Source organism: Tenebrio molitor, chromosome 5 (genome assembly GCF_963966145.1).
Source record: "Tenebrio molitor chromosome 5, icTenMoli1.1, whole genome shotgun sequence".
Classification (NCBI taxonomy): domain Eukaryota; kingdom Metazoa; phylum Arthropoda; class Insecta; order Coleoptera; family Tenebrionidae; genus Tenebrio; species Tenebrio molitor.
The window spans coordinates 11852911-11867092 of record NC_091050.1 but is presented as its reverse complement, the minus strand read 5'-3'; the positions used below and the strand labels follow the sequence as shown (position 1 = coordinate 11867092).

General features: G+C 34.6%; 1 protein-coding gene across 1 annotated transcript in view; it reads right to left on the bottom strand.

Moving 5' to 3' along the window:
* LOC138130882 (calcitonin gene-related peptide type 1 receptor-like) overlaps positions 1 to 8261 on the bottom strand; it is a 49084-nt gene extending 40823 nt beyond the window's left edge. The window contains exon 1 of the mRNA XM_069047577.1: positions 7869 to 8261. The gene's annotated coding sequence lies outside the window, so the exon portion shown is untranslated. The remainder of the gene's footprint in view (positions 1 to 7868) is intronic.
* Positions 8262 to 14182: the final 5921 nt, after the last annotated feature.

Here is a 14182-nt window from a genome sequence, read left to right as displayed (position 1 = left end):
TATTGGACTCTTGTGTTGAATTTGTCCGGTTATTTACGTTCGACTTCTTTATTTGAAATTTTTTGCGAATTCCCTGGCAAAGACGTGACACTCGTTCGGAATGGTTTAGTGCATATTGCGTTCAGATAATTATTTATCACTGCAATAAAATCATATTTATTAGGATTATATTTACCGGACTTTCATACTGTCATATAGAATTTGTCGGGGGTGTCATATATAAATTTTATATTTTATTTTCTATAATAAACCAGCCATATTTGTTCAGGATAAACAGCGACAGCCCGTGGCAATGCAATAATGCCAAATTAAATTTTTGCAGAAAGCATTTTGCGTATTGCGTTTCAGAATCAAGATAACACTGACTTTTCATTGTAAATAATTTATATCGGTGTTCATTAAATTTCTCCTCAAAGAAAATTGGCTGCAGAGTAAAAACATAAACAACCCAAAAAGTGAGGTTAGATTTAAACAGATGTGATCTGTAATCCACAATCGCTTCTTTTCATTGCATTTTTACATTGAAAGTGATAAAATATGTATGTAATAATCACAATGTACTGTTCACCAGTGTAATAAAAAGAAAATTTCATAGCAGTAACGCTTCACGTGGGAGCTTTCATATCGTTTATCCACCTAAAGACTGAAATATTTTTGTTATGGTAAAAACTTTACATATTTCTCGGTCCGTTAAGTCAAATGACTTTTTTATAACAACGTTAACGCATCCCTCATCTTTAGCACCTTGTAAAATTCGCACTTGATCTCGTGCAGAACCGCTTCCTTCGTTCGCTACTTCGTTACACTTTTATTAGGTGAAGTGTGCAAAAACGATGAAGTGTAGGTGTTGCATTATTTCTCCTCCGGCACAAGTCTTAAATTGTGTAAAAAAGAGGCTTTAATTAAAATTTTAACGTCTTGCTGAATACCGTACGCCATGAATAATTGCCTAAATGGACAAAGCGTGTGAAAGAGGACTTCACTTTTACTGGGGTGTCAAGGCTGCCTCAACGTTTTTTCCTCTTATTTATCACAGATGAAATTTAATCTCTGTTTGCATTGCAATTAATACAGTTCTTGTAGTTTAGACGCGTAAACAAGTTGGTTAACAACTTGGATGTTGTATTTTGTTTTGTAATTAGATGAATTAATTTAACGTAGAACAGAATTAAAGATTCGTAATTAAAAAAATTATTGCCTGTTCTGTATTCTCTCATACCAGGATTGTTTTTTCAGACTGTGAAGATATCTGTAATGTAGTTTTTGTACGTTTCATTAAATTTTTTTTGTTCGATTGATTTTCTGTAGAACGCAGAGACAAAAACGATAAAGTATTTGCAATTATTTTCGTGTGCCTCAATATCGGCAGTGGATGTTCTGCTTTTTACAACAACGTGATCATGTTTTTTATAATATCCCTTTAATAATACAACATTCCTGAGTTTTTTACTTTAATAAAATATGAGGGTGGTTCATTATTCAATGCCTCTGGTTTATAAACCTGCTCCAAAAATATTATTGAACTTGTGGCGATTATGATCCAACTCTGACACAAAAGCAAGAGATCGTTTCAGATTTGCTTTTATTTTTTTATATAATCTTCCTTGAAAACAATTTATTTACTTCAGCAATCCTGCAATTGATTTATCCTCTCCTTAAATAAACTTTCTTCCAAATAGGAAAAAGATTCGTATTCATCTTCACTTGTTGAAGTTGTTGTGGTTGTGGCAACTGCTGAGTCTTTAGTGAATAGATGGTTGCTTGTGCAAGACAAGAGTTTCCATTTCTAATCTCTTTAGTTGATCCAGAAAATTCCCGTAACACTTCGTTGATGGTTTGAGCTCTGCGCAGATTACCGCAGGTTTGCAAAAAAAATTTTTTCGCTCCCGTTAAACATTTCATGTGTTCTGCATAGATTCAGGCATGCTAAAGCCTAGTCCGCAAGCCGAATTGCTCAAGGTTTAAAAAGTAAAAATACGATAAAAGGGATACAAATTAATATATTAATTACATGCAATATTTTTCAATACACATGAAATTGTGTATTGTGCATTATGGATTGTTACTTAAAAAAAGAGCGATTTGGTTGTTTTTTTCCTTTGTATCTTCACTCCACTATCAGTTATGAGTGTTATGACGCTATTGCTTTGTAGAAGCTACCCACTTGAGACGGCTCCTCTTTGGAAAGAAAACCAAATGAAAGCAGAGAAAATGTATTTTAAGAACATAACGTATGCTAGAAGCTAAGGAAAACATTTCTTCTGTCAGTTCTTCATAATCTTTTATTCGAAAGGAGATTGCAGGAGACTTTTTCAAATCCGTCAATGCTTTCTTTCACTCACTAAGTTTTATTTTGAAGATGACGTTCTTGAAAAGTCTTCTGCAACATGCTCTTTCTCAGATGTCAACAGACTTTGCAATTTTTTTGTATGTCTATAAGAATGATAATTTAAGGAATAAATAAAAATGATTGGATTGTTACGAATACTAATCCACTACGATGTTTTCAGATTTCTCTTGTAAATAACAAATTAAATTGAAAAATGTTTTTCTGTAACCTAACCTCACTTTGAGCTGTCACATCTAAAGTGATCAAAATGCTTCGAGGATTTATTAAGTTGATTTAATATCTATGTAATAATTATAAACGTACAATCTGCTTTGTAATTGTTTATCAAAAAATCTTTGCAATTCTTTAGTTCTGACCATTTCCATATTTTCTCATCTGTGTGGCTCATCTCCCCGAATTATGTTCCAGATACGTCAGTTACATAAATTCCTGCGAAAGTGAGTGGATAGTCCATGTAAATATTTCATTTTCTGTTTTGCCCAACTGTGGCCAATTCTGCAGATATCGAATCCTCGAACATCTGGCCTTCCGAATTTTATTGCTCGATCCTTTTCCTTTAATGTAGATGCCAACATTAACCGAAATATATGAAAACGCGTTTCCTATAGAAAACTCTTGTACGAACATTATTCGATTACAACTTCGCTACTATATATTTAATTGGCCACGCAACTCCACAGTTAGTTCAATCTTCTCGCAAACACCAATTATTTAAACGTAATCCTCACCAAACAATCCGCGTCCGCCTGTGTATTCTTCTTTCTTGTTTATATTTTGTAGCCGCATTGTTGCAATCCGTTACGCTCTCCTATTATCTTCGGCACAATGGTCTTCATTGTGCCTGATCGCGTTCATTAACGCCCTATTATTCGGGATTTGCGCTGTTTACGCATTTACATAAATTCCGCCCGATCCGGAAACCTAAAAACGGAATTGTAACGCGAACGCCACTCAATAATTTTTTTTTTTTTAGCACGGTCGGACAAAAATAGCGGCTGCAGATATATTTAGTGTTATTACGGACACGTTTCAGATTGGAAGTCATCAACTGAAAAAATTAATAGTGCGACGACTGAGCCGAAACAGGAAGAAATGTGCCGGAGCACGCTGAAAACTTGAAGAATGGGCTAATATGAGCTGGCGTATTTTTTATTTACATAATTTGGATGTTTATGGCGGCGCGCAATTTATTTTCCTGGATCTGGTTTTATTTATTTGTGTGTTGGGTAAATTTATCAATGAAAATGTTTATGGTTTCGTTTAAATAATTTTTGTAAATAGGTGGAAATGAGGCGAGGAGAGTGTGTTTGTGAAGTGGGTTTCGCGGGTCGTTGTGAGGTTGTGATGTTTCTTCGAGCAATTAGAAGGACAGTAATGGTCAATTAACGAGAGTTCTAATTAAGAAGACGTGTTTAGATAATGGTTATGACTGATTTGGGCAGGATTTGTAACAATTCGCGTTCCATTTGCATCATTAATTATATATTCTTTTAATCATAACTTTTTCAAAAAAGCACTAAGTATTTTGATTGTCAATCTGTCTATCTGGTCTCATTCATTAATTCATCAATTTTTTCATTCACTATAACTTACGAAAATAATAAGGTTTAGAGTTTTTGTCTGTCTAGCCGCGTTCCTTGATTAATTTACTCGTTCATTTTTTAAAGAATTCATTAAATCATCTATTCTTTCTTTCACGAAAACTCTTGCAAAAAAGCATCGTTTGGAATGTCTGTTTGTCTGTCTGCCCGCATTGATTAAGTAATTCATTGGTTCATTTACAGTTGATTTGAGTTCACTTTCGAGTGGACACTCATCAAGGTTGATTAAGGTAAATAAAACTCCTTTTTGGTGCTTGGCTTGCTTTAATTTTGCAGCTAAAGCTCTAACGTGATGTTGAAGATTTACACAAGTTCGTTGGAATAACTGAATGAATACATTTGGAATTTGCTTCTAAAGAAAATTGAATTATAACTAGTAATTTAGAATTGGATAGAAGGATTCTCTAAATCAAGAATAAGTACTACTTTGTAGTAGAACACATTTTTGCTCCCTTAGCTCCCTTAATGGAAAAACGTATTTTTCAATTTGTTTTTGTTAAGTGACATTGTTTATTTTAGAAGTATCTGCAATGTAGAACATATTATATTTCCAAGAATGTGCTAATTGCTGTAAAGCACCACACAATCGATCAAAGCCTCAACCCTTTTCCCTTTATATCATAATTTCTCTTGGAGACTGGGAAAGAGGTTTTGACACATTGCCATTGTGGCAAACCGTACATTGTATTTGCGTTTTTTATGTTTCTTTTGTTGTTTTTTCGACATTCAAATTTGACGTCTCTTTTGACATTCGTCGATAACTAACAGATGGTTAATTTACCATTCATGGTAATCTCTGCGGAAGACACATTTTAAGTGAACTGAGAAGGTCGGTCATACTGCTTTAGTAGTACCTAGTTTAATTGTTTAATGGAGTTGGCAATGTTGTCCCCTAGCGGCTGTACTCTGTACTAGGAATTTCCGAGATAAATTGCATTGAGGTAATATTGTAATAAATAATAATTGTTTGTACATGTAATGTGCATCTAAATGTACAATTTAGCAACGTTGCCACCAAATGAATCTGGTCAGTGCGTACTGTTTGTTACGAGTCTACTCGTATTTGACAGATGTCACATTTTTAACGTCAAATATCTTGACATCATTTAATTTGTAAAACGTTTATTTAAATCTACAAATCTTCCTGCTACGGCATCTCCTTTCTTCATTTTCTAAGAATTCTGGGTTAAAAAACTTCTGGGGTTTCGCATTAAGTAAATTAAAAATATTCATTTGAGCTTTAAATTTTTACTGACTATTTTGTTTATTTATTTGAGTGTATTTGCAGGAAATGCAAATTGAGTGATGACTAATTTTTCTTGAATGAGTGACGTGATCAGTATTGAAGGTTTAAGAATTTGCAAATGTCCACAATATCTGAAACTCATATCAATCAAAATATTAAATCATTGAGATTCTAATTTAGAACCAATTTGAAATGAATTGCATTTTTTCTTTCGAAGAAATTAGAAAATTTAGATGACCATGCCAGATGGTAAGTAATGGATGTCTAAAAATAAAATTGGTCAAGAGCCCTATGGAAAAATGCGAATCAAAGACATAGAATAATAATGTCATCAATTTTAACCAAGAATTTGTGTCAAAATATGTTAAAGAAAGATAAACATAACCTCACTAAATCTTGTAAGAATAGGCAATGAAATAAGGAGTAATTTATGCTATTTTATTACAAAACATGTTGAATTGAAAGTTCATGAAATATTCTGATTTTGTTTTTAATCGAATTTGTAACATTTTTCACAAAACTGAACAAAAGTAGTCAGGTAAGGATACCAATGTAAATTCTTTTTAATATTGTCCGGCGCGCTTCTAGAGAAAGATTCACACATAAATAAATAAATGTGCTTTATTTTCCACTATTTCCTCAATTGCATCAACAACGTCTACCGAAACAATTTCATAGTACAATCTAAACACTCCCGAAATTGTTTATAATCAACGACAACTTGTGGAAACTGAACCTAAAATTCTGGGAAACAATGTTGCATTGAGTGGACTAGAACTAGACGTTACGACTGTTGCGGAAATAACTTTCCATCGTAAACGCTTTTTGCTCAGTTGAGTAAACCATTTCAGTTTGGAAAAAAAAATCTGTTTCTTAGGAAAAATACCACATAATGAAAAGTAATGGCACTGATACAATATTTGAGATTAAATTGAACGTTCTGTACGTTAGAACAGAATGTAACACAATAAAAGTTATAAACATGGTTCAATCAATGTTTTTCCCAAAGATTCCAAATACTCCTGCTTTCCTGCAATAATTTTTCTATTTCTGCTCATAAACCCAAGCATATTTACAAACATTTTATTTACCTTCACAACATAAAACGCTTTGACATGATGATTTTCAATTTAGTTTTTTGTTCGACACTGTCATAATTTGAGAAATTTCTCCTGTGTAAGAGGATTTTGATAAATGTCACAACTTGTCAAAACGAAACGTCAAGCTAATTTAAAAGATTTTTAGCGATTTGAAGCCTTTGAGGGGTTCGTCGAACAAAAAAACGTTGTATTCAACTCGTTCTTGTGTAAATTGGGCCTTTTTTGGCACTCGTGGGTCTTTAAAACGCTCGTTTCACTCGCGTTTTAAACTGGCCCACTCATGCCAAAAAAAGCCCAATTTACACACGAACTCGTTAAATAAACTACTATTTCCAAATTCTTTATTGCACAACTACAAAACAATTGGTTTAGTTAATAAAAAAATTAAAATTCAGGGACAACAACCAACAACAAAGAAAATATTTCGCAAAATCTGTAACATTTGCTAGATTCTCAGGAGTAACTAAACTACTATTCCTATTATTCATTTCGCACAAGACACTGAGCGCTAGTAAACATGTTAAGAAAAAAAAATATTACAAAGAAATAGAAAGTATGTAAAAGTAAAAATAAATTATTTTAATAAAAAATCTTCACGGAAGAATTTTTAATAAGGAGAATTATGTCAGCATTTATTTATTATAAATTCACACTAAAAAAACAAAATGTAATTGTTTAACCAGCGCTTAGTAATTATTCCTCAAGCTATTTATTATTTTTTTTCCTAACCTTGTAAATATTGTATTTAACACAATCGCAAAATATATGTTTTTTGTCTTTTGATTGTCAGACTTAAAAATGTATTGATTGGAATTTTAATTGCAGAATAAATAAAACAAAACGACTTCATTTAGTGTTTTAAAATTTCACGTTTAAACATTCTCTGGGACATTTATTTTCGATTTTGTTTGAAGGGACCAAATATCCAACGCAATTTAATTTTCAGATTAGCCAACTCTTCGCCAAAAAGAAATAAAACCAAACGACTTCATTTACTTTTATTGTTCAAATTTGACGTTTAAACATTCTGCGGGACTTTTATTTTCGATTTTGTTTGGGGAAAACAAAACTCCAACGTAATTTAATCTCCAACTTTTCCCCACAACGTCATCCCCCAATCAAAAATTAATTGAAATAATTGTTTGTTTAAAACAGTAATCGAGCGAAAGCGCGTTGCGGAAAGTGATCCACCCCCAGTCCGTTGTCCGTTTCTGGGACCCGTCGTGACAGCCCCCGACTCGCCGTCCCCATAAAAGTTGAAACCGGAGTTGAACAAAAACAGGTGCGGACTAATCTCGACTATAAATTGAAATTAAATCCAAACAATGCTTTTATGAGGCAAAATGGCGCAGGCTGTTTGATCAAAGCATATCCCGGTAATAAATTCAATTGTTCCCGCAGACAAATAGTTTGTTCAAGTTTAAAATAAGCGGACACTTTCCAGAGACTCTTGCACAAGCACAATCGCAGAAAAATTAATCACCCGATCATGAAAACACGCTCGGAATTTTGTGCGTGCGAAGTTTATTTTGATCTGGCGTCGCAACAAACGAGCAAAAGTGCGTACTTACGGGGGAGACTCCGGGCTAGTGCGAGGGGGCGCTCCAGGTGCGGGACAGGTCGGGCCCCATCCTGGTGGAGCCGAGACGATGACTAATCTACGGTGTTAGAATTTGCCGCCTTTTGATTAAAAACAGTTAAACACAAAGATGACACAGTAATTTACGATATTTGAGGAGTCAATGTTTGCACCGCGACGGTAAACTACACTCGCTTCATCTGAAGTGTTGGTCCCTTCAGCGGAACTTTTGAATCGGCGCGCTCCGGTTTCAGCGGCGCCTCCGGAGATGGTGTTCGAGCCGCGCTTAGACCAAAACTGTGCTGGTGTTGGCTGACGTTTCCAAAAGCTCTGCGCGTGGGAGCGTCGTTTTCGCTCTTCGGCGGAGCTTTGGAGTTAGCGCGGCACCGCAAGACGCCAGCTCGGATGGGGAGGTGGAATGAAAATTTGGGCGGGAGATGACCGTGAAAAGGTAAAGGCCATGAGGGGATTGGTTCGGACGGGATTCTGTTGACCAGATATGGAAAGCAAAATGCCTTTTCAAATGACAAGCTGGACACGAAAAGTGACAGTCGTAGCTTAATTGAAAATATGTACTCGTGGTTGGCGTCAGTTGTGCAAATAATAGTTATTTGTGTATCAAGGCCAAAAAGTGCATCTTTTTCGTCCGAGTCTGGGTTTTCTAGTCGAGGCGCAGCCGAGACTTGAAAACAGGCGAGGACAAAAGGCACTTTTTGTATCTCTTTTTTCAAATAGATACATACATTTATTAATACATAATTATTAACAATTTATAGTATTTTTTATCAGCTTGCCAACAAAACGAGAAATTTATTATTTCCAATACAATTACTTATTCACATAATTTATGGTGACAGGACAATTAATGCGATCATTATCATTTGCGATATCCGACACTTATTCAACACTTTCGCTGTTGTATTAGAAATTTCTTCATCACGCTGTTGCTATGGATTATATTACCGTATATTTTCTTATTATGCACCAAATTAGCACCAGGAATAAAATGATACAACACTTTTTCGGGCAAATAAAATACTTTGGTTAGATTTAACTGTCAAATATTAATTTGTTTTCAGTCGGTTTACTCGGTTTTGTCGGTTTCGTTGTTAATTTACTAAACAGGCCAACAGATGGCGCCACGGTCCAGGGTGAGAAAAATGCGTCCGAAAAAGTGTGTACGAAAAAGTGCGTCCGAAAAAGAGTTACTTTTCGTCCGCAGGGGACTACGTAAAATTACCTTTTTCATTAAGGGTGCCTAAAAAAATATTTTACATTTGAGAAGTGTCCTGAGTGTCCACAGTTTACCTTGAACTCCTGCTGGAGTTGAACTTATACACGAAGGTTTTCAGGAAACATTTGATTAAATTTTATTTTTTTTGATAAATTGAATCTTGTTTTTTTTTCTGAAAATGTAATTAAATTGTTGTTGTTGTTTTTTCAGTCCTATTTCAGGGATGCGTCAGGGTTTTGCACAAGTCCCCTTTTGTTTATCCATTATAATTGTTGTGTGCGAAAACAGATTGTTTGCTAACGATCTAAAAATATATTTTCTAGTTGATAGCTTTAACGATTGTATATTTCTTTACGATTTTTCTCTACTGCCAACTGATGTATAGATCTCATGAGTTGGCCTTCACGATCTCCTGATTTAAACCCTATCGAAAATATATGAGTTGTCTGGCGTTGGTATAATTAAAGAATTATAATAGTTTCGTCGAAATATTTGAAGGATTTGTGTACAAAAATTGATGAATGATCATAACACTATGTGCAGTGATCATAAAGGAAACAAATCAAGAGTGCTACCTCATCTTTTGTTTTTTATACATGCACAGTCGTTTTATTGGTTTTCTATTCACCCCGTTTCAAAAATAACAATAACAAATAAAAACGCTTTCTCTTCAATGGTAAAACCCATTTTACCACTTAATCTGGGATAATTGTTACATTGATACATTGATATTGTACATCGTTGACGTTTCTTTGACATTTCCGCGAAAAATCTAACCAGCGGTGTCGCGTTTGACAATAAAGCTAGTAAATGACCCTCATTAACATCAAACCAAGAACCTAATAGTTTTTTTTTCGTAAGGTATGCATAATCATGGCCTTCGCCAACAATGAATTCGATGTGTTCACGGACAAAGTGAAAAAGTTCGCCTGAAAATATGCAAAACTAGAAGTGTTTTATTTGAAAAACACTGCAGCTTGTCTGTAGAGCTTTGATCGATTCGGCTTTTATTGTCTAGCGAGCTTTTATTATCTATCCGGTGTAACTTTCGCAGCAGTCGATATTTTGTGTCAACATGCATTCATTATGGCGTCATCGGCACATGGTAATCTTAGACTTGGACTTAGCTAATTAACTAATATAAAGGTGGCGTTGTCAGAGCCTGTTTAATTAATATCATCAACTAGTTTCCTAGAGCTAGGCCGTCGAGCTTAAGCTGAGGTTTTAATCGAAATTTTGATGAAATCATCTCGAACAGCGAAATTACTAGAACGAGGACAAATATACGGCGTGGATGCTGAAAAGTGAAGTAAACTGTGAATAAACAATTTTCTAAAAGGAATTGCACCTGAAATTATTTTTCTGCAAAATGTTTTAACAACAGACACGGTTCCAAATAACACCCTTTTATAAAATACCATAAAATATTTTAAAAGATGTTCCACTCATTACAATTTCGTTGTACGACCTTTTTGTTCAGCGGTCAAAAATATTTAATCAATGTAACACTTTATTTTTCCAGCTCTCACATAAGTGCAGCCATTTTCGCGATTTTACTGCCTCACTGTCCATATTTCGCTTGATTCGTTTCAATTAAAATTGTTTTCAAGCGTTAATTCCACTCGTTTTCATTGTATTTCGTGTCTCGTTGCTATTGCGTCAGTGCGAAATACCCGGGAATTAAAATGAGAAGTAGCCGCTATAAAACCCAATGACTTATAAAAGATTGTTACGGCGACCTTTATCAGTCCATGGCTGCGATTTTAATTTGAATTTATTGCCGACTCGCGATCGTACACTCTTGAAAAGACGACCGTGTCGGGGGTTAATGGCGCAATAATAGACACATACAGAGAAAAAAAAAACTGAAAAGAAAAAATTGGAATGTCGAACAGATGACAAAGTTCGTAACACGAAGAGCTGAAGAAGAGACTGGAAAGAACTTAACACACAAACAAAAATACGTAATGTAAAGGACCATTTGAATTTTTTATTTTTGACTTTTGACAGTTCACTTTTATCACTTTGCAGTACTATTGTTCATCATTGTGTCAAAGTGGAAATTACTTTTTTCAAGAATAGTGCGCTTAAGACATTAGATATTATTTAACAATAATAATAGATAACAATAACGATGTTATTATTTTAAGTAAAATTATTTTTCTTGTTTTTAGGCAACCAGTTATACACACCGTTTTGATTCAGAATAGGTGGCAAAAGTCCTTCTTGATCACCTCGTATTTGTGAAATCACAGCCAACTAATTCATAAAAACCTGTATAAACTGGAATGTAAGAAATGGGAGTTTTAAATTATTGGAATAAAATGATTAAAAAAAGAGGAGGAAAAGAAACGGAAGAAGTGAAAAATTTTGGCTCGTGATAGGTGTGATATATTTGTGCATATCTCTTCATCTTCGGCGAGTATAAAAAGCTGCAAAACTTTCCCAGCGAAAATATTGTTCACCCCTCCACTTCTTTAATGAGGGAACTTTACCTCCAACGAAACGGCAATAAACCTCTTTTATTGCCCCTCCATTTTTACCGTCGAATTAAAACGAAATTACGCTTCATTTCAAACATCATCCGAATCTAATTGGTAATATGATCACAATACCCAAAGCCCCACTCGTCGAATTTTCGCATTTTCCATTATTCTCCCCGAAAATGACAATTGTTTTACGAGTCTCACGTCGGCCAAATTCCATCCAAGCGTTTAATTTTTGGTTGCTCGAATATAATTAGTTCCTGCTACAAAGTAAATTTTTCCGCCGAGTTCCATTAAAATCAGGATAATCCTCTGCTCGTTTTACACTCGTGTCATACGAAACAAAGCTCCTTCCATTGTTTTTGACAGGATTGAACGGAATATTAATCAAACTGCTTAAATTACATCCGGCTAAAAACAGAACGGCCACTTTAAATAAAAGTCTGCACTAAGTGCACTCGCTCGACGAGTTTCCAGCTAAATTGCACCTGAGGTGAGGTTTCAGCACATGATGAGCGCATGATGCGGCACAACCGCACACTTGTCCTCCGCCGAGTAGGTACATATTTTAAATTATGAAGATCTGCGGCGGAGTTATTTTTTCCGGGTCGTGGACGACCTCAGCGATAACAATAAAAACACGAGCGGACGTCAAGGATGGGATGAAGTCTCGAGAGCGATAAAAATACTTCCGGAATCGATGATATTTGCAATGTAAACATTTAATTAGGCGAAAGTGCGTAAACGTAAGAGTCGAGATCAGAAAACGAAAACAAACAACAACGGATCGAGGAGGGATCGGTGTGTGATTGGTCGCAAAAGAAATAATAACAGATCCCGGGATTTTGCTGTTCGATTGAAAGATACGCAAATTCGCGACGACAGCCTTGATAAAAAAAGAATCCCGAAGAGCCTAAGCGAGGCTCTGCAGGTCATAAAAATACAAATCTGTTGTCTCAGTTTTTTTTTATTATTCAGGTCGATTGTCAACGAGTCCTTGTTACCGTTTCCCGTTAGCAGACTCGAGAGTCTCTCAAGTTTGAAGGTGAAATATAAAAGTGTTGGTTTTATTGCAGCATACTGTAAATAGGAAAACCAAAGTTAAATTTTACAGAACTTGCACCAAGTTTTCCAATAAATTAAAAAAAAAGAGACAGTTGAAAACTGCTTTTTAAAAAATGACGTTTATCTTCTAGCGGTCCTTTGTGTATTTCTATAGAAACGGTTGAAGTGGCTTTTTTTGTAACCGGACTTCAAATCCTAGGAGTTGAAATGTCCACAGACGGCTCTACCGAGTCAAATGTAAGGTCATTTGAAGTATTTCTCACGATTTATTTATCAATAATTCCACGAAATATTCAATAATTAAATTATCCCAATTAAAAAAAGCCCCTAAAAAACCGAAATAACTAAATTATTACCACATATTGGGTGCCACTGTGGCGTATCACGAGTCGCCTATGTGAATGGATGACAAATGTCAAAATCAAAAATAGCAAGATGGCCGTTCAATGTTAAAAAGTAAAGTTTAGATCTTAGTAGAGTACTAATAGTTGAAACAAGAAAACTAGGAATTACTGGTGCCTCGGCCTTCGCCTCGTCAATTTTCTATTTCACAACTTGCTTATTTAACTTCTCTGCAAGCTCCTTCCTATCGTTGTTGTTGTTTCTTTTGTGACCAACATTTATAACACTTCACCTTACTTTTTGTTCGACTCTTCTTCGATGCATACCGTGCCTTCAAATAAATTTGGAATTAGAGTAGGCTGTGATTTATATATTTTGTCTATTAACCGTTGGTAATAGATGTTTAAACACGTGTACTGTGCTCTGCAAGGTCACTGCTGTGCCTTTGAAAATTGCATGTTACCAACTTTATAATAAAATCACAGCCAACTCTAATTCCGAATTTATTTGAAGGCATGGTATTATCGCATTTGTATTTTTTTTTAATCTTTCTTTTGCTCTTATTTCACAATTATACCTTTTACTTTTTTTAGTTGCTGTATTTCTTGTCTCAGCTTTACTTACGTATATTATTAATTTGTATATTATAGAGAAAACGTGTAACACAGAAAAGAGGAAAATGTGTCAGAAAAAGAAACAAATTGGCCAGAACAGGAAAAAATATAGACGAAACAAAATTTTGATTTGGGGAGGGCAAAAAACTTAAAGGTCTGAAACTATCTAGTTAAAAATAATAAACAGTAATAAATGAAAAGCAAGAAAGAAAAAGAATAAATAATCTAAAAATAGAAAATTGCCGAAGAAGAAGTAAGGAGGCGAACAAATTAAGTATAGATATTTTAGACTTATACTACATCAAAAGTCAATAATTCAAGGTTTTTTTTCCATTGCAATTAGTTAATTAAAGATTAAGTATTTCCACCCATCCATGCACTAAAAACCTGTTTGAAAATTTTAGTCAACCCCTCCGAACGCACATTAGTAGAAACTCATCTACTAGTTTTTATTACAAGATTAAAAGCTAAATGTGCAGTAAAAGTCGTTCATTTAATTAACCTCCCTGTTTTATTTATTTTTAATTAACTAATTCCAATGTGTAATCCTCCAAAGTACACCTTT